Source organism: Monodon monoceros, unplaced genomic scaffold (assembly GCF_005190385.1).
Source record: "Monodon monoceros isolate NGI ecotype Baffin Bay Population unplaced genomic scaffold, NGI_Narwhal_1 Super_Scaffold_20, whole genome shotgun sequence".
NCBI classification, from domain to species: Eukaryota; Metazoa; Chordata; class Mammalia; order Artiodactyla; family Monodontidae; genus Monodon; species Monodon monoceros.
The window spans coordinates 76,159,644-76,183,060 of record NW_021703777.1 but is presented as its reverse complement, the minus strand read 5'-3'; the positions used below and the strand labels follow the sequence as shown (position 1 = coordinate 76,183,060).

At 39.5% G+C, this 23,417-nt stretch overlaps 1 protein-coding gene across 4 annotated transcripts in view; it reads right to left on the bottom strand.

Annotated features, from left to right (window-relative positions):
• ARAP2 (ArfGAP with RhoGAP domain, ankyrin repeat and PH domain 2) overlaps positions 1-12,554 on the bottom strand; it is a 194,879-nt gene extending 182,325 nt beyond the window's left edge. For 2 of the 4 annotated variants that reach the window (XM_029234845.1, XM_029234842.1), the window contains exon 1: positions 12,234-12,554. The gene's annotated coding sequence lies outside the window, so the exon portion shown is untranslated. Of the gene's footprint in view, positions 1-7,479; positions 7,564-12,233 lie in introns of those variants that run through there. The other 2 variants (XM_029234846.1, XM_029234843.1) reach the window with 2 other exon arrangements.
• Positions 12,555-23,417: the final 10,863 nt, after the last annotated feature.

Below are 23,417 nucleotides of genomic sequence, written 5' to 3'. Positions count from 1 at the left end.
CACATATCGTATTCAGGCAGCACTGCAGAAAGAGAGAAATAAAAGTACAAACAAGAGATGAAAGGCAGGAAATGCCTTTGTCAAACAGGTATCCCTCTGTCACACTCAAAATGACAAAATGTCAGGAAAAAAGTAGAAAGTTAAACCTCAACACCACGTACGAGCCTAATTCTCAGATATATTATTCTTTTTCACAAAATTACTTTGTTTAAAAAAAACGCATTAGCTAATTTTGTTTGCCCATCACAAAATGGAAATAGTTATAGCCAAATCGGCTGAAACTTTGATCTCGGACTCCCCAGCCTCCAGAACTGTGAAAAAAAAAAACGTGAACTGATACACTCCTCCAACCCTCCTCAACACAGTTCAGATCCTCATTACATCTCCTGCCTGAATCACTGCAACCATCCCAACAAACCCCTCAGCCTGGTCTCCACGTACCACTGAACTACTGAAAATCCACACTTGGTCTGTCACTCCACATCTGAACAAGACAGTCTAAGCTCCTTGGGGTGCCATATGACAGTCTGGTCTCAGTCTAACAATAAAAACAGCAGCAGCTACTATTGATGTAAACGGCAATGATGCTCCAGATACCGTACCTCACATACATTTCCTGCAAGGTGGGTGTTCCCATGTACTAACTTCAGGCTCAAGTTTAACCTGTGCCACATCACTGACTTTAGCACATTATTGTTAATTATCATTTACCCCAGGCAGCAAACTGTTAGATGGCCCCATACCTTTTGCGTATGCTGCAACGGCTTGCAAATCTACACATTTTGCAAAATCCTCGGCACTATTTAAAATTCTGAGTAGGCAGGTATTACTTCCTCTCTGAAGGCTTCCTATGAACCCCTTGAAATAGAATGAATCACTCCCTTCTCCATATACATCTCTAACTAGGTTTCTAGAAATTTGCAAAGTGCTTGGGACATGTTTAAGAGATGGGAGACTGGCCGGGAAGGATGGTAGCAGTGGTTCGGAAGCCCATTTTGTGAATTTTTTGGGGGGTGTGTGCACATGTGGGGAGCCTTCGTGTTTTCACACACAAGTCCTTTTTGTCTCTTACACATAAACTTCCTGAGTGGCTGACTCAGGGATGGATATACCAAATGTTCTAAGCAAAACCACCTCTCTCTGCTATCAGTGGACATGCTGAATAGGGCTAATGAACCGGATTCCTTTTCGTGACCCAGAGAAGCTCCCTGCCACAGGCCTTAAAATCCTCTGTGCAGTTTTGTGTCGGCTGCATCCTCCAGTCATCTGACTCTTTAACAGTCTGACCACCCAAGGGTGTTCACAGATCCACTTCAGAGGCTTCAAACCCCCAGGCACTTCACCAGATGCAAATAGATGGGTACGCCTAACCATAAAAAGTCTACCAGGTGCAAACTCCTTAACATGAAATCAAAGCCCTCCACGTTTTGACCTCCACTTGGGCACCGGGCACACATGCCATGCTCTTAAGTTTGTGGCTCTCCAGGTACCGGCCAGTGGATCTGCTGTACAGCAACAACTGATGATAACATGCCCAAGAATCTACATTTATAACACATTCCAAAGATGACTGGGATGCACAACAAAAATTTGGTTCGGTTTTCAATTCCTCATACCTGAGCCTAAGCCCATCACTCTCCCGCCTTAGGATGGATGCCCTTCCAAACAGCCCAGGAGTCTGAGTCATACTCAATTCCCACCCTCCTCCACTTTCATAGGCACGTGTGTATGTGTCTGTTTCCTTACCCATAAAATGGAAATGCTCAAAGGTACCTCAGTGCTGGTGAAGATTAAATGAGATAATCCACCTTAAGTGTTAAAATGGTGCTTAGTCCCCGGTGAGTGTTTTGTACATATTCACTTCCCTCATTATAATTATTTTCATCACTAAGCCATTATCTTCCCACAGTTGAAACCTTTCCCATTCTTTGAAGTCTAACTCAAATGGTATTTCCTTCACAAGGTCTCTAGTGAACAAGAAATACTCTCTTCTCTGTGTTCCTACCACATTTACTTCTTAGCATTTAATCACATTCTATTCATTCCATAGTAACCTATAGAAGTGGGGTAGTGCAGTGCAAAAGCCAGGATTTTGGAGCTGGACAATCTTGGTCAAATCCCAGTATTTAACCTCTCTGTGCCTCAGTTTCCTCATCAGGAAAGTAGGAGTGATAATAGTTCCTATTTCATAAAGCTTTTGTAAAGCATCAAGAACACCAATGGCACACAACAAATGTTAAACAAGCATTTGTCATTATAATTATTTTTATTATCCCATAATAAACTAATAAATCTGCCAAGATGATGACCAGCCCATATAGGCTGCCCAATAAATTCCAGTCAAATTATTTGTTTATACATAGTATATGATGTATATGCTGTACATGTTTAGAGAACATACAGTTAGCAATGCAGATGTGAATATACATTTGCCTCGCTATCCTGACCCATTTCCAAGAGAAAGTATAAGTAAAAGGGAAGTAACGTTTAAGAGCACCTGCTATATGCCTGGCTTTCAGTATCACTTAATAACCATAACCTTATTATCTTCTTGAGCTCTACCTTAAAGGTACAACTGCTTCTCACCACCTCTCCTACTCACATCCTAGCACAAGCCACTATCCTGTCTATCTCAGACCACTGCAACAGCCTCCTGACTGATATCCCAGATTCTGTCCTGGCCCCCTGCCCCCACAAGCAGCATGTTCTCAGTACAGCAGCCAGAATGATTCACTTTATAACGAAAGTCACTCTCGGCAACTTCCCAACTTCATCTTCCCTGGCTTCCCCTGACTGCCCCCTGACCCCCATCACTCAATCACCACTAAGCTGGGTTCAGTCCTATTCCCACCTCATGACCCTACCTCTCACCCTTCCATCTCTTTCAAATCTACTTTCCCAACATATACCCATGGTTCATGGCTCACTCCATCACTTGAGTAGGTCTCTGCTGAAATGTGTCCTCTTCAGAGAGGCCCTCCCTAATGCCCCTATGCATACAAGCATGCCTTGTGCCTCAGTATTCCTTACCCTTGCTTTCTCTGTCTTCATGGCATTTGTCACTACCTGACATCTGTGGACTTTTACAAGAGGGTAGGGATTTGTCTACTGTTCACTGCTCTAGGCCTTAAGTTTGAACACTGTCAGGCACATAAAAGGTGCTCAATAAATGTTTTCTGAATGACCCCTTCCCACCTTTGAGATGATTTAAGATAACAAGTGGAAAGTACACAAAGTTTTAAAGTTTTGTCTATTTAGGTCACCAGGCTTCTAAGGAGCAGAAACAGGACTCAAATACAGATTTCTCCAATCCATCTAACCACTATAAGAGATCTTCAAATCAAAAATTGGGGAGAGGAGAAGGTTGGCAGTAGGACAACTGGAAGCATTCCAAACCACCTATGGGACTTTTAAAAATTCATCAAAAATACCTAAGAATAAACTTAACCAAGAAGGTGAAAGACCTATACTCTGAGAACTATAGAACACTGATGCAGGAAAACGAAGATGATATCAAAAAATCCTGTGCACATGGATTGGAAGAATTAATATTGTTAAAGCAGCCATACTACCCAAAGCAATATACAGATTTAATGCAACCCCTATCAAAATACCCATGTCATCTTTCACAGGACTAGAACAAATAATCCTAAAGTTCACATGGAACCACAAAAGCAAACTCAAATTCCCAAAGCAATGTTCAGAAAAATGAACAAAGCTGGAGGTATCACACTTTTTGACTTCAGACTATACTACAAAGTTACAGTAACCAAAACAGCATGAGACTGACACAAAAATGGACACAGGCCAATGGAATAGAATAGAGAGCCCAGAAATAAACCAACACACTTATGGCCAATTAATCTATGACAAAGGAGGCAAAAATTTACAATGGAGGAAAGACAGTCTCTTCTTCAATAAGTGGTGCCGGGAAAACTGGACAGTCTCATGTAAATCAATGAAATTACAACATTTTTTCACACCATATACAAAAATAAACTCAAAATAGATTAAAGAACTAAATGTAAGCCCAGAAACCATGTAACTCTTGAAAAGAACACAGGCAGAATACTCTTTGACATAAATCGTAGCAATATTTTTTTTGGATCTGTTTCAAGGCAAATGAAGCAAAAGCAAAAACAAACAAAAGGGACTACATCCAACTTAAGCTTTTGCACATCAAAGGAAACCATCCACAAAACAAAAACACAACCTACTGAATGGGAGAAAATATTTGCAAATGATATGACCAATAAGGTCACAGCTCACATATTCAGTATCAAACTTAATATTAAAAAAACAAACAACTCAGTTAAAAAGTGGGAAGAAGACCTGAATAGACATTTTACCAAAGAAGACATGCAGATGGCCAACAGGAACATGAAAAGATGCTCAACGTTGCTAATCATCAGAGAAATGAAAATCAAAACCACAATGAGATATCACTTCACACCTATCAGAATGACTATCATCAAAAAGAACCCAAATAATAAATGTCGGCGAGGATGTGGAGAAAAGGGAACTCTCATACACTTTTTGTGGGAATGTAAATTGGTGCAGTCACTGTGGAAAATAGAATGGAGGTTTCTCAAAAAACTAAAACTAGAACTAGCATATGATCCAGCAATTCCACTCCTGGGTATATATCAGAAAAAAACTAAAACACTAATTTGAAAAGATACATGCACCCCAATGTTCACAGCAGCATTATTTATAATAGCCAAGATAAGGAAGCAACCTAAGTGTCCATCAACAGATGATGAACAAAGAAGATGTGATACATATACACACAGAATACAATGGAATGCTGTTTGACCATAAAAAAGAATGAAATTCTGTTATTTGCCACAATGTGGATGGACCTAGAGATATTATGCTTAGTGAAATAAGACAGAGAAAGACAAATAAATACTCTGTTATCACTTATATTTGGAATCTAAAAAATGAATGTAACAAAACAGAAACAGATTCACAGATATAGAGAACAAACTAGAGGTGAGGAGAGAGAAGTGAGGAGGGGCAAGATAGGGGTTAGAGATTAAGAAATACAAACAAATATATATGTATAAAATAAGCAACAAGGATATATTGAACAGCATAGCCAGTAGATTGTAATAACTTTAAATGGAGTATAAGCTATAAAATACTGAATCACTATATTGTACAACTGAAACTAATATTGTAAATCCATTATACTTCAATAAAAAAAAATTTATGGGTTGGGATAGCCCTCCCCCTCCAAATGCCTCAAGTATGAAAAACCACCACAGTAAACCACTCCCCACCACCCATCCCCCCACCCATTACCAGTATAACTTTGTCATATTCCCTAGTTGAACTAGGAAAGAAAATAACTGAAAACCTTGGGTCACTCCAGTAAACCATAAAGTCATTAAGTACTCAGTGCTGAAGACTTTTGGAATCACCTTTGCCTGATTTTAATATCTTATGGGAGGTAAAAAGTAGCATAGTACAACTGAATTCACTCATAAGTTTAATCCATGTTTTTAAATGGCACACCATTTTAAAATCATAAACATAACCTTACAGTATTTAGAAGCCTGCAAATATGTCAAAATAATGGCTTAACAATCATAGAATCCCAGGACTGAAAGGAACCTTAGAAGATGTGTACCAAATGAAAGAAATTAGGCTGCCACATGAGTAGCAAAACTTTTCAGTGTCATCAATACAAGTCTTACACATTCTAAAAACAAGGGAAGTTTATTGTATTCCAGAACGGTGGTCCCCAATTGAGTGGAACTATCTCCTAGGGAGAAATCAAGAAATGTGTAAGAAATTTCTTTTGCTGGTCATAATGACTGAGTGGCACCAGTAGATAAGAAAGATGACTTAGGACATCCTACAATGATACCCAAGGTAGAAACCTCAGGTACAATTTTTACTTGTCCAAATCTTTACAGCTAATCAGCTATCCCTAAAGGATACCTAACACTATAGATGGTTAAAAGAAGTGTCCCTGACTTCAAGTTACTAACGTGGAGAAATAGCTAATCTCTTAAAAACTTAGGGCGCTGCATATAAATAATACACTGAGCTAGTTAGTTCTGGCTACAGGTCTTACAGAATTCCACCTTTGTTTCTGTACAGAATATAGTCAGGAGAAATAGGGATTGCTGTATTTGCATATCAAGCAAACTCACTGTTTAACACCAAGATGTTAACTCCACATATGCATAAAGACAAATCGTTCCACCTTGTTCCCTACAACCATGCAGAAGAGGAAGTGGTTTTGAGAAAGCAGGCTTGTTGTTGTATTACTCCATCCTACAGTACAGAGCAGATTACAAAAGGTCAGAGGTCAAGAATCCTATTGTTCTAGTCTGAGTACTTTCACCTCAGAAGCTGTAAACTTGGTCATTTAGTATGCCTCTCCCCTACCATAAGTCACCTACCTTAGCCTGTGGCAACACTACCCCCACTTAACCCCTTACAGGAAACCCAGTTCCCTCAACCTGGCCTTCTCTCTGAACTGTGGTCACCCACAGGCTCTGACCTTCACTGCCCCATGTTCTCTACCTTAAGCATTCTCTTTCCCATTCATCAAAACACATCCATCGCTTTCATTCTCCCTCAGACTTACATTGTTAATAGTAATAGCCAATATCTGTGGAGTGTTTACAAACCATCTGTATAGGATCTCATTCAATCCTCACAGCTGCCTTGAAAGACCCATGCCCAAAGCCACACAGAAGATAAACAGCAGATAGATTCCAGAATTCTAAGAGTCGGACTCCACAATCTGTGCTGTTAACACTGATGCCTCCTAAAAGCTATGCAATTGATTTAACAGTAGAGGGGTATCAAGGAGGTCATATTTTCCCTCTCATTGGACTGTCTAGTTATGCATAAGGACTTAGAGTCACTAGGGAAATGCTGCTGAAATATACCATGCCTTGCAAACTCAAGTTGTATATACCTTTGCAGCTGTGAGTATATGTGTCCATGTAAGTGGGTAAATATGGAAGCCTACAAGTCACTTACAGTTAATTCTTTGCAATATTCAGGCCATAGTACACAAAGCACAAAGAGTGAGAGTCAGGCTGCCTGCAATTCCAACCCTGTCTTTCCCAGTTGTTTACTGTGTCCCTGGAGTTATTTAACTTCCCTGAAGCTCAGTTTCCTTGGCTGTAAAATGAAGACGGCAGGTCTGATAGGATTTCTGTTAGAATTAAAGTAAAATATATAACGTATATAGAACAGTAGCTGACATGAATTGTAAGTGTGCAAAAAATGTTGGCTGATTATTAATTCATCCACTGTATACAGTATTGCACTTGGTCATACATGGTGTGACTGGCATTCTTCTGCCGGCCTAATAAAACTGCATTCCTTTCAATTAGCACTGTAAATTATTCTCCTAATAAATCTACAAAGCACTTCACACAGAAGTAAACATAGTTTTATTAATTTAGTAAAATATAGATGTGGTTATAGTAGCGAGAATGATGATTTTACCTGAAGACTTTTGACTTGGGACAAGCACAGTGATGACCAGTGATCCCAGCTCTGCCATGTGACGCCTGCATAAACTTCGGAAAGTTCCTTTATTTTTCTGAGTTGCACTGTTGTCACTGTTGTCATCTGGAAGCAGTGATCTGTAAGCAATAATGCCTACCCCACAGGACTGTTTTGAGGATGAAATGAGTAAATATGCATAAAGGTCTTAGTGCCTGGCAAGCAATAAGCATGTAATTATTGGCTGCTAGATGAAGAATAACTGAGGTTTGAGCTGAAAATAGCTAGGCTCCAGGCAGAAGCGTTCTGCAGTTTGGATCAGGGAGAAAAGACTAAGTCACTTTCAGATTACCTTTTTCTGGGCAATCTGAAAGACAACTCTTTCAAAATCTAGAACTTAATATCCATTTCCACATCCAGTGAAGGCCAGTAGTGATCATTCCTTTCCTTATTCTGAGAAGTTATTACTAGCATAAAGTAGTACCTGGGTTTAGGTGTTTTCAGTAACATCCTGCTAGTTACGTGGCTTGAAAATCTTCTCAGCTTCAGTAAGTCTTTTCTCTTTCAAACTGTCCTTCCAGATTTTAATTGCCTAATGCTTGAGACTTACTTTCAATTCTAATTCAGAGACCTTTAATGTGGGCCCATTAATTCTTGGTCAAGAATCTTCCTGAGTTTCTACAAGAGCAGGAGTGGGGATAATGAAAAGTCATAGTAAGCCAAAGCCGGCACCACTGTAGAGGACTCCTACCTGAGTGCCCCTAAAACCTGGGCAGCTGCCTCTGCCTGGTGCCAGCCCCCTCCTACCCCCTCTACAGTTTAGCCACATCTGTTTCCTGACAGCTGAAAGGAAAATCGGACCCTTTAGAATTCTTGATATGAGCACGGTACATACATATTCTTCAGGATTCTGTTCTATTTCATGCTACACTGAGCACAGCTTTAACATTTAATTGGCTGAGATAAAAACTAGCATGATATTATACTTCAATAAAAAGATTATAAAATGTATACTTATGATATATGCACTTTTATATATATCAATTTTATAATTTTAGTACAAATGTACACTCCACTATTTCTCTGAATTTGAGTCACATTTTTTTGACTAACAACCAGATGTTTCAAAATAGCCTACTGTGCATGGTTTCCTCTCTTAGCATTTATAAATAGTACCCTGACCTCTTTTCCAACTAAATTTGAGGGCTTATTCCTATTGGTTCTGTAATTATCAAAGTCTCTTTTTCTTAGGTAGAGGGTATCTCAGCAAATGTCTCTCACCTTATTGACTCATTTATTTACATTTATTCATTCAATAAATATTTAAGGAACGCTAACTACTCTCTCAAAGATAACAGGGGGAAATATTTGCAGTTCAAGATAATACCTATTATCTCATTTAAGAACAGTGCTAAGTCCTATAAAGAAAGTGAAAATGCAATGTATTCTCTCCAAGAGTTTAAAATCTAAAGGGATAGATTAGACATGGCTGTAAGCAAGGGAAAATGGCATGCATAGGATCAGTTCTTTACTAGTCAGTAAGTGCCAGTAAAGGAGGAACACCAAAATTGAAAGACTCGAATGTACTGAATAAAAGCACTTAAAGAATAATGATGAGCAAACTCAAGTTTTGTGACCTTGACTTACACATGGTTTATATTTTAAGTATTGTGTTATGTTTAATTACATACAGAAGTAGCACCACCATCTTTCAAGAATGCCAAGGAACTCCAAAAATCTCAAATCAACTCCATGAATATAAGTGAAATATGCAGCAATTCAGAACTCTGAGGATGGAGTGATCAGTGAAGGAGCTATGGAGGGGAATTTCAAGATGTATGGGAAGAAATGTAGCAGGTGAAGACAGCAGTATCTCAAGTAGAAGGAATGACACAAAGGGGGCTGTGAGGGAGCTGTCTTCAGGCAATCAAGGAGACGAGAATAGCTGGGAAGGACCTAGGGTTCAACAGGTAATGAAAGGTGATGACAGAAAAGGAAGCTGGAAGTGGCCATGAATGGGCTTAAATATTGTGAACTTCATCAAGATACTGTGCAAGTGTCTTGGCCACTACTTTCACCACGACCACCCCCAGGAGCCCATCACCTGATAATCAGCATGGAGACCACACTTCTCTTCTACCTTTCCCTGATCATCTTTCCAATTCCAAACTGATTAAACCATTCTCTCCTCTTCCTAAAGCTATGTAATGTAACCAAAAGTCCTTTTCTCTGCATCCTACTTTTTTTGCGTCCTACTTTTATCTTCTTTGTTCCTTCCTGAGTATTCCCTCACCTACTCATCCACCAGGTACACAAACAATATAACACAGAAAAATAATTCTCCCCACCTCTTCACTAGTAGTTTTCACCCCTGAAGCTGCTCAAAATGATTACTCCAATCCATGTCCGAACTCCTTTGCTCCCTCTATAACATGGGTAAGGAAGTAAGTTTGTTCTGAGTCAAAACTGTAAAAATTTCACAGGTCACATTTCTAATTAGAAAGGATCATGCAAAGAGAATACCATTGACCACTATTTCAATTAAGGAAATAGTGAGCAAAAGGTTTAGCTATAATATGTATTTAATCTGGCCAATACTTTAAAAAACCTAAAATGATAAACTACAGTGGTCCAGGACTTCACAGAAAAGATTGAGAAGACATCTCATAGCCTCTAGTCTCTCATCAATCACATTTGGTCAAAGATAAGAACTATTTCCAACATTAATAAGATGTTCTTTACCTAACTAATATTTTACAGAAAATTCCCAAAATCCCTCAGTTTAGAAAGTCCAAAAATTGGGTTCAATGAATGAGTCAACAAACAAGGGGAAAAAAACCAAAACACTTGTTAAAAGAAAACATTAAAAGAACCACTTGCTAAAAGCAATGGTTGTCATTTATAAGTAGCATTTTTATAGCATCTTTCACCAAACTTTTTCAAAGTTGCAAGGAGGTGGGATAGAAAGAAACAAAGCAAAAAGAAATAACTTCTCAAATATCATGACATTTACAACCCAGAGTCCTAAGCGAGTTTTTAAAACTTCATAGTCTTATGGTGCTAATGTAAGAGTTTCCAAGAAAACTGTAATTCATTATAATCTTACTCCTATACTTGATCACAGTAAGTAGTTGAATTGAAAAGTACTCACTGAATATCTATGAGCCAAACACTGCTAGAAAGTTGTAGTGATGCTAGATGATTAAGAATTTGTTTTTAGAAGCAGATTCACAGATAATATAGAGAACAAACTAGTGGTTACCAGTGGGGAGAGGAACAGGGGAAGGGGTAATACAGGAGTAGGTGGGGGAAAAAAAGGGCTGTTATGGGATTATATGAAATCATGTGTGCGAATCTTCTGAAAACTGTGAAGCACTATAGAATTCAAAGAATCTTTCATTCAAAAAAAATTTAATACACAAGAGACATAGGAAAAATTCATATATGTGTGTGTGTGTGTGTGTGTGTGTGTGTGTGTGTGTGTGTGTAAATGTACCATCCGTTTCTCCTTTCAGGGACAATCCATATAAAATCTGACAGGCTTACAGAGGAAGGAAAAACTACAAACACACACATGACCAGATAAATAAGTTTTAACAAGTCATTTGACTTCCCCTCTAGGTACATTTTAATTTAAATAAATCTTTTAGTACTGACAAATCAAGTCTATATAAAACACTCTTGGTGTTAAGACCCACCTTAAGTGCGTATGTGTTAAATATCTGTTTGAAAAGGAATCAGGGAGATATTTCCACTTTAGGCTCTAGCCTAGTTCCATGACCCATTTTACTTTTTTCTTTCTTTTTTAAACATAGTTGAACAGTGGAATGTCATTAGGATTTTCCCCTCAATATTTCTCTTGTATGGGCATAAAAGTCACAACTAAGAGTTCAAAAATATTTTTCTTTTTTTTTCCCCCCTTAAAAAAGTTAGCTTCCTTTTTAAAACAGCCATAACTTCATCTTCCAATTATTTATGGGCAAAGTTCCATAAACTCATCTGGGTGTAGAGTGCTTAAGTGCGGGGGGAAATCAATACTGAGCTTATAAGTACAATATTGTTATTGGTAATCACAGTGACATCCGATTAAATGTACTTTTAAAAATAGCTTACTTTTCAGTATGCTTTTTTTTTTTAACCAAAAGGGTATATTCCACTGAGCAGCCTACTTCAAGGACAAGCTTGCAAAAAAAAAAGTTGCTGTCACCATACAAACTTGCGACAGCCTAAAATGTCACTATTCCACACAAACTAGCTCCTAACTTGCCTGTAATTATCAAAGATTATAGTTCACAATATAATTTCACGAAGCCTTCCCCCAAATCAAAATTGCTCCAGATCGTCGCAAGGAGGTGAGGGAAACGTTTAAGAAAACAAGCGAGGATGAATTTACTTTACTTAATGAGATGGGCAACCATTCTCCCAGGATACTCTGTCTCCAAAAGTAAACGAGATCAATCCGGTAAACTCACTGTCTACAGCTCTCGAGTATAAGGTTGAGTTCAGGCAAGTGGAGGACAAATTATTGTAATTAAAGTTAATTAACAGGCCTGCCGTCTCAAAATGTAGAACAAGCAGGGTGCGGGGGAGCACGGAGATCCGAGCAAACTCATTATCTCTACCGAGAAAATAACCTGGTACCTGAAACTCAAGAAAGGGCAGCTCCTTTTCGAGGAAGGGGTCTAGTTGTCTAACCGGATTGTCACCCTCCCGAGTCAACTCCCATTAGTAAGCGGAGTTTTTGTGTCACTTACCCACTTCTGGTTTCCTTTTAGACGCCCACATGCGGGAGCGAAATCCAAGGGGCAGAAACCGGAGCCGAACACTTGGCGCTCTGGAAATTTACCCGGAAAGGTGCCGGAAAGCCCCGGCTCAGCCCGAGACGGTCCTCCCGCGCCGGTCGCGGCCCCGCCGACCAGCTCTCTGCGGCCCTCGGGACTCGCCCTGCGCGCGGGCAGCGGACCTGGGAGGCGCGACGAAGCGCCGGGGTCTCTCCCAGCCGGTTCGATAGGTCCTCACCCGTCTGCCCCAGGCGCGGGGCCTCCTCCTTCCCTGTCCCCGCCAGCTGCCCGCACGCCGTCTGCTTCCAGGAGGCGGCCGCGCGGGCGGCGCTGTCACTCCGGCCGGCACGCCGCGGCCGCCGCACCTGGAGGCGGGGAGCGCGGACCTGCGCGCAGCTCCGGAAGCGCCGCGCCCGCCGCCCGCGCCCTGCCCAGGTGCTTCGGCGCCGCGCCTCGGCCGCTTCCTCCCGGCCAGCGGGGGCGGGGAGAGGCGCCTGGCGTGGGGGCAGCGGGGCTCAGCGATCCGGGCAGCCGAGCCGGCCTCCCGGGTTCCACAGCATAGTTGGGTGGCTGACTCAGTCCGCCGCGACTTGGCCGCGCCTGGCACCCTCGCCACCTGACGCACCTCGGCCCCGAGGCTCCCGGCGGGGTTGGACAAGCTGCGAGGACGCGTCCCGAAGCCCAAAGCGGCGAGGTCATGACCCTCCTGGGACGGAGATGCCCGTGACCCTACCCTGGCTCCGGCCAGCCGGCCAGTTGGTTGGTCGGTACGCACTGATGGGTGGGTTGTCAAGTGGGCGGAACCTCACCACCACTGGTTATTCGTATTACCCTACTAAGTACTTTCCAGGTTGCCTCAGCGTTTCACAAATTTAAGACTCATCTAGGGCGCTAATTTTCCCAGGCTGCTTCTGCGTAAAGTTACATTCGATGGGCCCGGGAATCTATTTACCAAGGCCCGTACTGATTAGGCTGAATGCATTATATCGGATCCTCCTTCACGTCTCTGTGAGGAGGGCATTAATATTCCCATTTTCTAATTGAGGAGTCTGCGGGGCAGAACAACTTGCCCAAGCAGACACAGCTTTAAGCGGTGGAGGTGATTTTCCATTTAGATCTGAACTAACACAGCCTCCTCATTGATTTTTTAAATTCCCCTTTCTTGTCTCCACGCTCCCCCCCCCGCCCCCCCTCCGAGGGAAGGGATAACCCTGCCCTAGTCCTTCTGGCACCTGAGATTGTTAGATCCGGGAAAGACATTTCCCCTTGGACTTGGACCTTGACACTCTGCCCTTGGAAGTAAAAATAAGACAGCAAGAAAATACAGGAATCCAAAAAGAAAAACCCTTGTGCGCCCCAGAATACCTAAGTGTCCATAAAATCCACTTGTCTGCTGGTGAGTTCAAGGGCCAGCTCCTTATTTTTTAGTTAACATCTTTTTACAGGCTGTGCCTGAAATTGTCTCCCTTAAAAGATGAAATGTCCTTATCTTTCCCCTAGACCTGTTGATGGAAGTAAAGCAATTAGGGAAAGCGCTGAGCTTATTATAAAAATGAAATAACTGGTGAAGTCTGAAGTGTGGGAGGCTTCCCAGGAGCCCAGGCCCTAGGAAGGCCTCATCTTCACCAAAACACCTGCCCATCAAAAAGCACCCTCCTGCCCCTGGGGAGACTCTGAGACAGCTGTGGCAAGCATGCTCCAGAGACACCAAATCTCCAGTTTCTTTTAAACTAAATACTTTATAGCAAGCCCTAGTTCCACCGGGAAAGTTTTCTTGAGATTTTCCAAACCTTGAGGATTGTCTTTTTTTTTAATTCCTGTAGAATTTTATTTTTGTGGCTCTTTCTTGACTTTATGTTAAGTCCATACTCGTTGTGTTTTTTTAATTTTTTTCCTCTCCCTCAGAGTTCTCACATACTTGTCATTTATTTTTATCTTTGTAAGCCATCTTAAATCCTTTTCTGAACAAGGTGGGTTATAAATAAACGAAAATTCTTACATCAGTTATGGTATGTCTCAGAACGTCAAGCATCGTTACTTGAATACTGAGTCCTCAAGTTACTTCTCTTGGTAGATTTTATAAAATAACTGAGAATTTGTGCCTCTTTGCAGCAATATCTTAGTTCCTTGATTATTATTCTGTCATTTATTGTTTGAAAATTCTATTGAACATTTACTTTTTAATAGTTTGAAAATACAGTGGTTAGCAAAGACAATACGACCCCTAGATTTACAGTCTTCTCTGAGGGGAAATAAAGTTAAGCACTGTAAGGCACACCAATGATTTAATAATAGCTCTGGGAAGTGAAAGAAAAACAATGCTCCCTCATTGAAAGTATACATTGGTTATAAGAAATATGCTGATCTTAAGAACCTTAATATATGAAGGAAAATAAAAGACGTCTGAGGCACTAATCATACCAGGTTCTAGCCAAACACCTAAGATATATGTTGTATATGTTGTACAACAACTCCATGAGTTGGAATTCTTTTTCCAGTTTTATAAACATAGGCTTAATTGAGACTTAAAGAGATTAAGTAGTAAATAGTGGATAAATTGAACACATCTAGGTATTCATAGGCTATACATTATTTATTTAGCAGCCCTCAGAGTGAGGCATTCAGGGAGAAAAGGAGGCAGGAAAAATATCTTTATAAGAATTGATGTGTGGAAATCTGTTTACTGCCAAGGCCACTGGAGTATATAGTCCCAGTTAATTTCCACCTATTTATTTATTCCAAATATGTATTTGGAACATATATTTTTATTTCTGGATTTATTCCAAAATGACCCACTCCAACACTTATTTCCTCCATTTTTAGTGAGAGAGCACGGATACCTCTGTCCTCGTCAAATTATGTCTTTGCTCTGCCCATCTCTCCTACTTAGAATGCACTCTGCTTCTGAAAGAGGCAATTTGAGAGAGTGAAAACCATCCTCCTCTCCTCCCCCTCTCCATCCTTCTTCTCCTTCCCTTTCTCCTTACATCATCAAGGTGAACACCCATAGAGCATTTATGTGCCAGTTGCTATTCCCAGCAATTTACTTGTAAAAGCTCATTTAATAATCTCAGCAGCTCCTTGAAAAGATAGAGTTATTATCCCCACCAGGAGAAACTTAGGAAAAAGATGTTGCATGATTTACACCAAATATTCCATAAAACAGAGAGAATTCCAACCCAGTCTTCTCCAGGAACCATCCTCTGCACTGGATTGCCTATTAGGGAAAGCACACAGTGCTGGAATTGCAAAGGTCTGTGCTCAAAACGAAGCCTGATCAGTAGGTTGTGACATTTTGAGCAAATTCAACTTATCTGAGCCTCAAGTTCCCCATCTGTAAACTGGGAATAATAATACCTGTGAGAATTTAATGTGATTACATATCTAAGGCACCTAGAAAATAGTAGTCTCTCAATACATCTAATTCTATTCTCTTTTGTCCAATTATTCTTCAAAACTACGTTCAAATCCCACCTCCCTCTCAAGGCTTTCCAAATCTCTGACACCCAGAATTATTACAGAAGAGAATTTAAAGTAATCCCTCTATTTTTCTATAAAGGAAAATACAATATTACTTTTGCCAAACATAAAATTTTAGGAATGTAGATAAAATAGGCATATGTCTACTTATAATATTTAATTCATCATTTTAGATAAACTATTCATAAAAGTAAAATTATATATCAATGTGGAAATACTGCCTTTTCCATGCATATTTTATAAAATAATTTTATTCAAATTTTAACTTGCAACTTTAACATCAATGACTTCATCATTGGAGCCTCACTTTGAATCACAGGTGTTTTGTTTTCAGAGTATATTATTTTCACTTGTCTAAATTTTTGAAGGTACCTAATTTGCTGAAAGCTTTTATGATTCTGTCATTGGGAATTTTATTACAAACCACAAGTTCCTGCTTGCTTTATATTAAGAAGTTGTTTTTTTCTCATTCATCCCAAATATGTACACTAACGATTCACCAATTTTTTTACTGGTTTTTAAAAGGATGCTTGCAGTAACATGGTACACTTAAAATTGTGAGGTCATACCCCATAAATAATTGCTTAATCAGTTTTAAATATCTTCACCTCCTTTTAACCAATTTCATCAGATGGCTTCTGTATGTATCCTAAACTAGGATTGATTGAGGATGTTTTAGGCTACACTCCCCACTCCCACGGTTCTGTAGTTTGCAGTTCAGATTGATGTACAATAATTACAGGCAGGTAGAGATCCTATGATACACAGGTTCTATGTTCCGGGCATTGTTACACTTTATGAACTCAATTCTCTCAACAGGGCTGACAGGTAGATACTACCATTATCTCTTTTTTTAGCCAGTGAGGAAACCAAGACACAGAAAGATTATTCCATCTAAGAACTCACAAGTAGTAAATAAGGAAGAAAGGATTTGAACTCAGCTAATGTAGATTCAAAGCCTATGCCTTAAGCATTCTGCTATGTTGCCTCAGAGAAGACTTTTAAAGTTTTGACCATAAGGACCTTTTTTCTGATGCCTAATTTTGGGGGGAAAATGAGGTACAGTATATTCAGGCACATACAACACTCTCTCTTGGATTTTCCCATTACCCTTTCTTTTTACTGCTATTGGAGCACTTTGTCAGTGGGCTTTGCATTATGGATATTGAGACATTTTTCTTATTACTAAATATTTGTATAACTGAAGTACTATTACCTCTAATATAGTATTCTTGTCAGTTTGCCTTGCATTATGGATACCTGGAATCTTATATTTGAATTCTCTGAAGTACTTACCATAAGGCCTTAGATAAATGTTTGCTTTATTAAACTGAAATGCTATATATTCATTAGGTTGACTCTTTCCAGTACTTTGTTACAAGTTTTAAGAGTTGCTTTGAAAGTTTTTTCTTAACTCTTTCTCACCACAAGGGAATAGCTTATTGTAAGGTAGACAAAAGAGCAGTGTAAAATATTCAATCAATTCAATTATTGACTAAAAGTTGATGGTATTGTGGAAATAATTTATTTTAAAATATAAGTTTTTCAGAAACCACTAATAATATCAAGAAAAAAGTGAACACAAATTTTCCTATGAAACTAATATTTCAGGAACTCATTTAGGCTCTAGGGATTAGAGTATTTCATTGATACAGATACACATATTTTAACACTTTACTACTTCTGAAATGGAAATTCATCTTAAAATGAATTGCTGTTGACCAGGCAGCAGTCAGAGCATAGTTGTCATTGCCTACATGTTCATGAACTTGATCATAAATGTTTATGTTGTCGACACTTCATTGAAGTTACTCGCACTGACAGTGCTACACATGTTGAGTCTGTCATTTGAAATGTCTTCAGAAAGATTATACTAGATTTCTTTGCAGAAAGGCAAAGAAACAGGGCTGTGTAAGATTTGATAAAAATCTATGTCTAAATAATTCTCAAAGAGCATTTTCATATGTATACATAATAAAAATTCTAAACAAATAGTGTTATATCATAGTTTAATAGTGAATTTTTTTCTCATAGTATAGAAAATAATCATGTATCCAAAAGTAGATTGCATTTCAGAGTTGTGAACACCCAGTAGTTTCTACCTCTGTTAACATAAAAATCTAATTTTATTTTTATACGGAAAAAAGTTTCTTAAGGAAAAATCAGTGTTAAGAGAAGTTCAGGGCTTCCCTGGTGGCGCGGTGGTTGAGAGTCAGCCTGCCGATGCAGGGGACACGGGTTCGTGCCCCGGTCCGGGAAGATCCCACATGCCGCGGAGCGGCTGGGCCCGTGAGCCATGGTCGCTGAGCCTGCGTGTCCGGAGCCTGTGCTCTGCGACGGGAGAGGCCGCAACAGTGAGAGGCCCGCATACTGCAAAAAAAAAAAAGAGATGTCCAGAAATCCTAACTATCACTCAGTGGATTTGCACATGAAATACATCAGCTGAGTGTAACATCATTGCTTTCACTTTGTTGTGTCAATCTTTCTCAAGTATTTCTAAAATTGAGTTACTAAATACATCACAAAATTCCATTTCTTTCTGCTGTAGCTTGAAAATACTATATCGTTTCCTTTGGCTAAAAATGCTGCCCTTAAAATAAATAAATAATATAAATAAGATAATAAACCTTGAGAGTTCTTGAGAGTTCTTCTGACATCAAGGAAAAAAGAAGTGGGGAGGGATTCAGAGAAGCAAAGTAGAGAGGTAGAAGTACACAAGCAACAGCTAGAAATAGATCCCTTATAAAATAATGAAATTAAACTGTTACAAGACCAATTTGAAAAGCACGGACTAATATTCATGTAAAAGGTAAATGAAAAACAAGAAAAGGATTGATAAAACCTCACCACAAGGACAACTACCATAAAAGCAGTGGTCACAAACTAGCTGCCCACGGGCAGCATGAAGTCTGAGTATCTTTCTGACTACATAGAGTTTAGCAATTTTTAATTAGTTTCTCAAATTTAGAAGATTTTACATTAAAATATGGATTTTCAGCTTCTTTTGAAAAATCAGAATGTCTGATAACACTGAATTCACATTCCCACAAAGCAAGTGTGAACAGATTGGAAAACTGACTGCCGTTTTTGGACAGGAATACACTCTCTAATTTATTATAGTCTCTCCTCACCCTAGTTCTGCTTGCTTAAAACTTAGGCGCTGTAGAAGATGCGACTATGGGATATTGCCTGAAATCCTGACCAGTGAAAGACCAGCTATATGAGCGACCCTCGGAGGCAAACGTATGGATTTCTGAAGTGGAAGTCTTAGAAATACAGAGCCCAGATCAAAAGTCAATAACCCACACATCAATAATGTTTTATCAGCAAAAGCAGTAACCGGTGTGATCATCAGAATAGCTAGCATCTACTGAGTTCTTAAAATAAGTCAAATAACATGTTAAACACTTTGCAACTATTATTCATTCAACAAATTTTTGTATTTATTATAAGATGTGATGAGTCACAGAGATGCAGAGATAAAGTAGACCTACTTCACTATCTTTTTGGAGGTTACAGTATGATAACAGAGGCAGATATTACCCAAAGATCATACAAATATATATAGTATAATGTATGTATACATATATATATAACTTATAGTACAGTACACTACATGTGTAGTATACATATACATAGGTATATATATTACGTATCTTACTAGTATATCTATGAATTTATATACTGTATTTATATATTTACATGTGTATACAATCTATATGTGTATGATTTTCTTTAAACCATATGAATTTGCTGATATTTGTTGTATTTAACTTCAGAAATGGTCATTGCCTATGGTTCAAATTAATACATTTTAACTGAGAAGGCAGGCACTGCTTTTCCCCTATTCCCAGGCTTTCCTTCTTGTGTAGTGAGTTTCTAACCCTCTTAGTTCCCTACCTCCACCCACATACACACCCTGCCCTGCGATCGTGTAGTGACTTATTTATTTGGTGTTTTTAGAAGGGGGAAATGGCCACATGAGCCCTGCTCTTTCATTCCCGCTTTCTCACAGGGAGCCAGAATTCTGTGTTGCTCTTCCAAGCTGTAAAACCTGTGGGAGGTTTGAATGTATCCATAGCTTCCAGAGCCTGGCATGTTGTCAAAAGCTAAGAAGAGTAATGTTTGCTTCCTTCTCTGCCTGATTTCTGTCTATCTTTCCATTCATTTCAAACAAAGTACCCCAACATTTGTTGTTTTAGGAACGAATGAGATTCTATGCAAGAGAATAATAAGGGGAAGGAATGGTTTTGTATGGTAAATCAGAAGATTCTTCTTTACAAGTGATGTTTAAACTGAGAAGTACAGGCTGAGTGGGAGTGAGCTTGTGTGCTGTGCGTGTGAGTGGGAGGACAGAGGTGTGTTCTAGGCAAAGAAGAACATTTGTAAAACCTCAGAGTTAGCAAAAATCAGGAATTTTTGAGGAACTGAAAGAGGGTCTTTCAACTAGACAGTGAAGAAAGGACAAGATGAAGTTGAAGGAACAGGCAGGTACATTATGTACAACTGTATAGGCCACATCTAGATTTGGGGATTTTATCAGAAGGTTGATTGGAAGTCATCAAAGGGATTGAAGCAGGAGAGAATGTAATCATTTCCTTATCTTACATAATCTTCAAAATAACCCCTTGATGGAATGTATTATTATTATGCTCTAACGTCAGCTGTATAAACTGAGATGCAGAGAGCTTAAGTTACAAATGTATTATATGATAGCTAGCACATTCGCATGATTCCAGGGACCATGCTTTTTTTTTTTTTTCCTAATGCAGCCTCCCCATGTTTAGAGAACTGCCTTGTTCAGAACCATGGTAGAGGGATGACGTGAAGAGCCAAGTCTCCTGAAGAGGTGAAAACAATGCTTCGTAAGAAAAGCCAAAGTGAAAAAAGAGTCTTTTCAGTAAAACAGACTTCTAACAGGGACCATCCTTTTAATCACTCTTCTATTCCACCTATCCAAAAGAAGTACACAGTCTAATCTGTAGATATTTCAAGGGTATATGTCTATTTGTAGACTGCAACTTACAAATAATAGATATGACTGAGTCACAGCTTTCTGAGGGATTTACAAAAATTATTTGATACTTGTTATTTGATATCTCTGTGTTTAGGGACAATAAAATGGACAATCAAGTCGATCCATCCTTCTTGTTTCTACAGTAGAATCCCGATGTTAGGGAAAAATTAAGTTTTTAACTATGAGGTGCCTCTTTTGTGTTATATAAACAAATTTAATAATTTTCCCCAAACCAGGTAATTAAAAATAGATTGGCTGAAGGGGAACAGAGGTTAAAAATGTCCCAGCCCTTCATAAAAAATTGTTGGTAGATTTGAGAATGAAGCTGCTAACCACTTTACTCTCTCTGTCTCTAACAGTGCCAGACATGGACTCATGAGTTAAAAGTTCTTTCACCATTTGACCTCATGTGCAGTTTGTACACTGCTTACTAAAACTTCCGTGCCATCCACGTCTGTTGTTCTTACTTTAGAAAACAAAGATCCATATATCCTGTTTATCTGTCTGAAAAGGTAGTGTTCTCAGTTTCTTTATAACACATTTTTAGAAAAGATATCTATCTGCCATTTGATCATTTTCTATGTGTGAAATATGACATACCGTCTCACTTATGCTCCACAGCAGGTGCACAGACCTTCAAAGACACAACTCTCAAGTTTGCATTTCCTTCACTCCACATGGTTTCTGTAGCATCCTGTGTAATGGTTTTATATTTTTTCCTGTGGAAACACTCATACACACACTCCTGCAACTTCAGCCTGGTTTAGCAATCAGAATACATTGTGTCTACCCAGTACATTTTGCAAGCATATAAAGGAGACTGTGGCAGTCATGCTTGAATAAACTTTGCTTTCTTTCACTTGTAAAGGAACTACTGCTCATGCATTCATTCAGCCATGAATGCTTGGCTTTTTCATTACAGTTACTAGGACACTATAAAAGGAAGGTTTCTTGGTTTTTTATTCATCTTCAGAAAAACAAGAAAATAAAACAGCACTGGATGCAGTCACTTGCCTTGGGTAGGGACAATTTTTTGCCCTGGGTAGGGACAATTTTTTACTAAAGTAATATAAAAAAAAAAGACACCAAGTTAATTCATTAGATTAGCTTCATAAGTGCAGAGTGCACTTTTAAATAAAAAAAACAAAACATTTATACAATCCTCAGATAGGTAAATATTTTATCGAACCAGCTGAATTCAACAGGGAACACTAAATACAAAGAACTTTAGTCTTTCTTCCATTGTCCCTTTCAAACTGTGCTTTTGGACTTACTCTTCTACTTCCCCTGAATGAAATATGAAAATCCTTAGATTTTATTAACTGTGTCTATGACAAGTCTAGTGTATGTAATAAAAAAGTCCAGTCTCATCTAACATAACAGACTAATTCCAGTATTATTCATTCAATATAAAACGTACTGTCGGGCTTCCCTGGTGGCGCAGTGGTTGAGAGTCCGCCTGCCGATGTAGGGGACACGGGCTCGTGCCCCGGTCCGGGAAAATCCCACGTGCCGCGGAGCGGCTGGGCCCGTGAGCCACGGCCGCTGAGCCTGCGCGTCCGGAGCCTGTGCTCCGCAACGGGAGAGGCCACAACAGTGAGAGGCCCGCGTACTGCAGGGGAAAAAAAAAAAAAAAGTACTGTCCTCGGTCAACACTCCGTTTCTCACAAGTTTGCTTCGGGTTTGGAAGCCTTGCTTGGGGTGGCGGATAGGATCGGAAGGGTAGACTTTTTTCCCTTACTTCACTAGCTGCTGTGTCAGACCCCTCAAGGTTCACATCAATGGGAAAAGGAGATGGAGAGGAAAGGTTATCTCTTAAATGATAGGTCCAGCTGTAATTTTCTGGCTCTCTCTCTCTCTCCTAGCTCTTGCCAACTCTGTCCCCACTTCACTCCTTGCCCCTCAACCACTGCTGGAGTCTGGACTCCACCTGCTGCTCCTGAGATGTTGGAAATTCTTCCTCTCAGCCAACGGCTTTTGACACCCTCTCCTCAGTCCCTTTTGGGTAATTAAATTTCTCTTTCAAAAGACTGAGTATCCACCTCAAACTTCTCTCAGACACTCCACAGCCTTCAGCAAGGTTCATAGATAGCTGACATTTACTGCAGATGTGTGGACTGTTGTTCTACCTTCTTCAAAGCTGAAACTCAAACTACCTTATGTACTACAATTAACATGACGAGAATAGTGGATAAGAGCCTATGGCCAATTATATCATTGGGTAGAACAATGACAAAAGGAACATGCTACTACATCAACAAGGCTGGGGTCTTGCATTTTTGCAGGAGTGCATGCATGTGAGCATGTGTGGGTGGTCATATTTATCAAATATTACCTATATGTATTAATATTGGGGTCATATTTATCAACCCACAGGCAAGCTCAGTATAAAAACCCTCTCAATCCTCACACCAACTCTATGAATCAGATTCCACTATTAGCCTCATTTTATAGATGAGGTACTTAGGGGTTTAAGAGTTTAAGTAACTTACTCAAAGTCACACACTTTGAAAAAGTTACAGCTGAAGAGCAAGCTTAGTATCACTGTCAGATGTATAGGCCTAGCTCACTGTAATTACTACATCGGGCCACCTCCCCTTGGGCCTAGATTATTATTAAGTAGTGACTGGAACTAGACTATTAAAATGGATTCATGCATC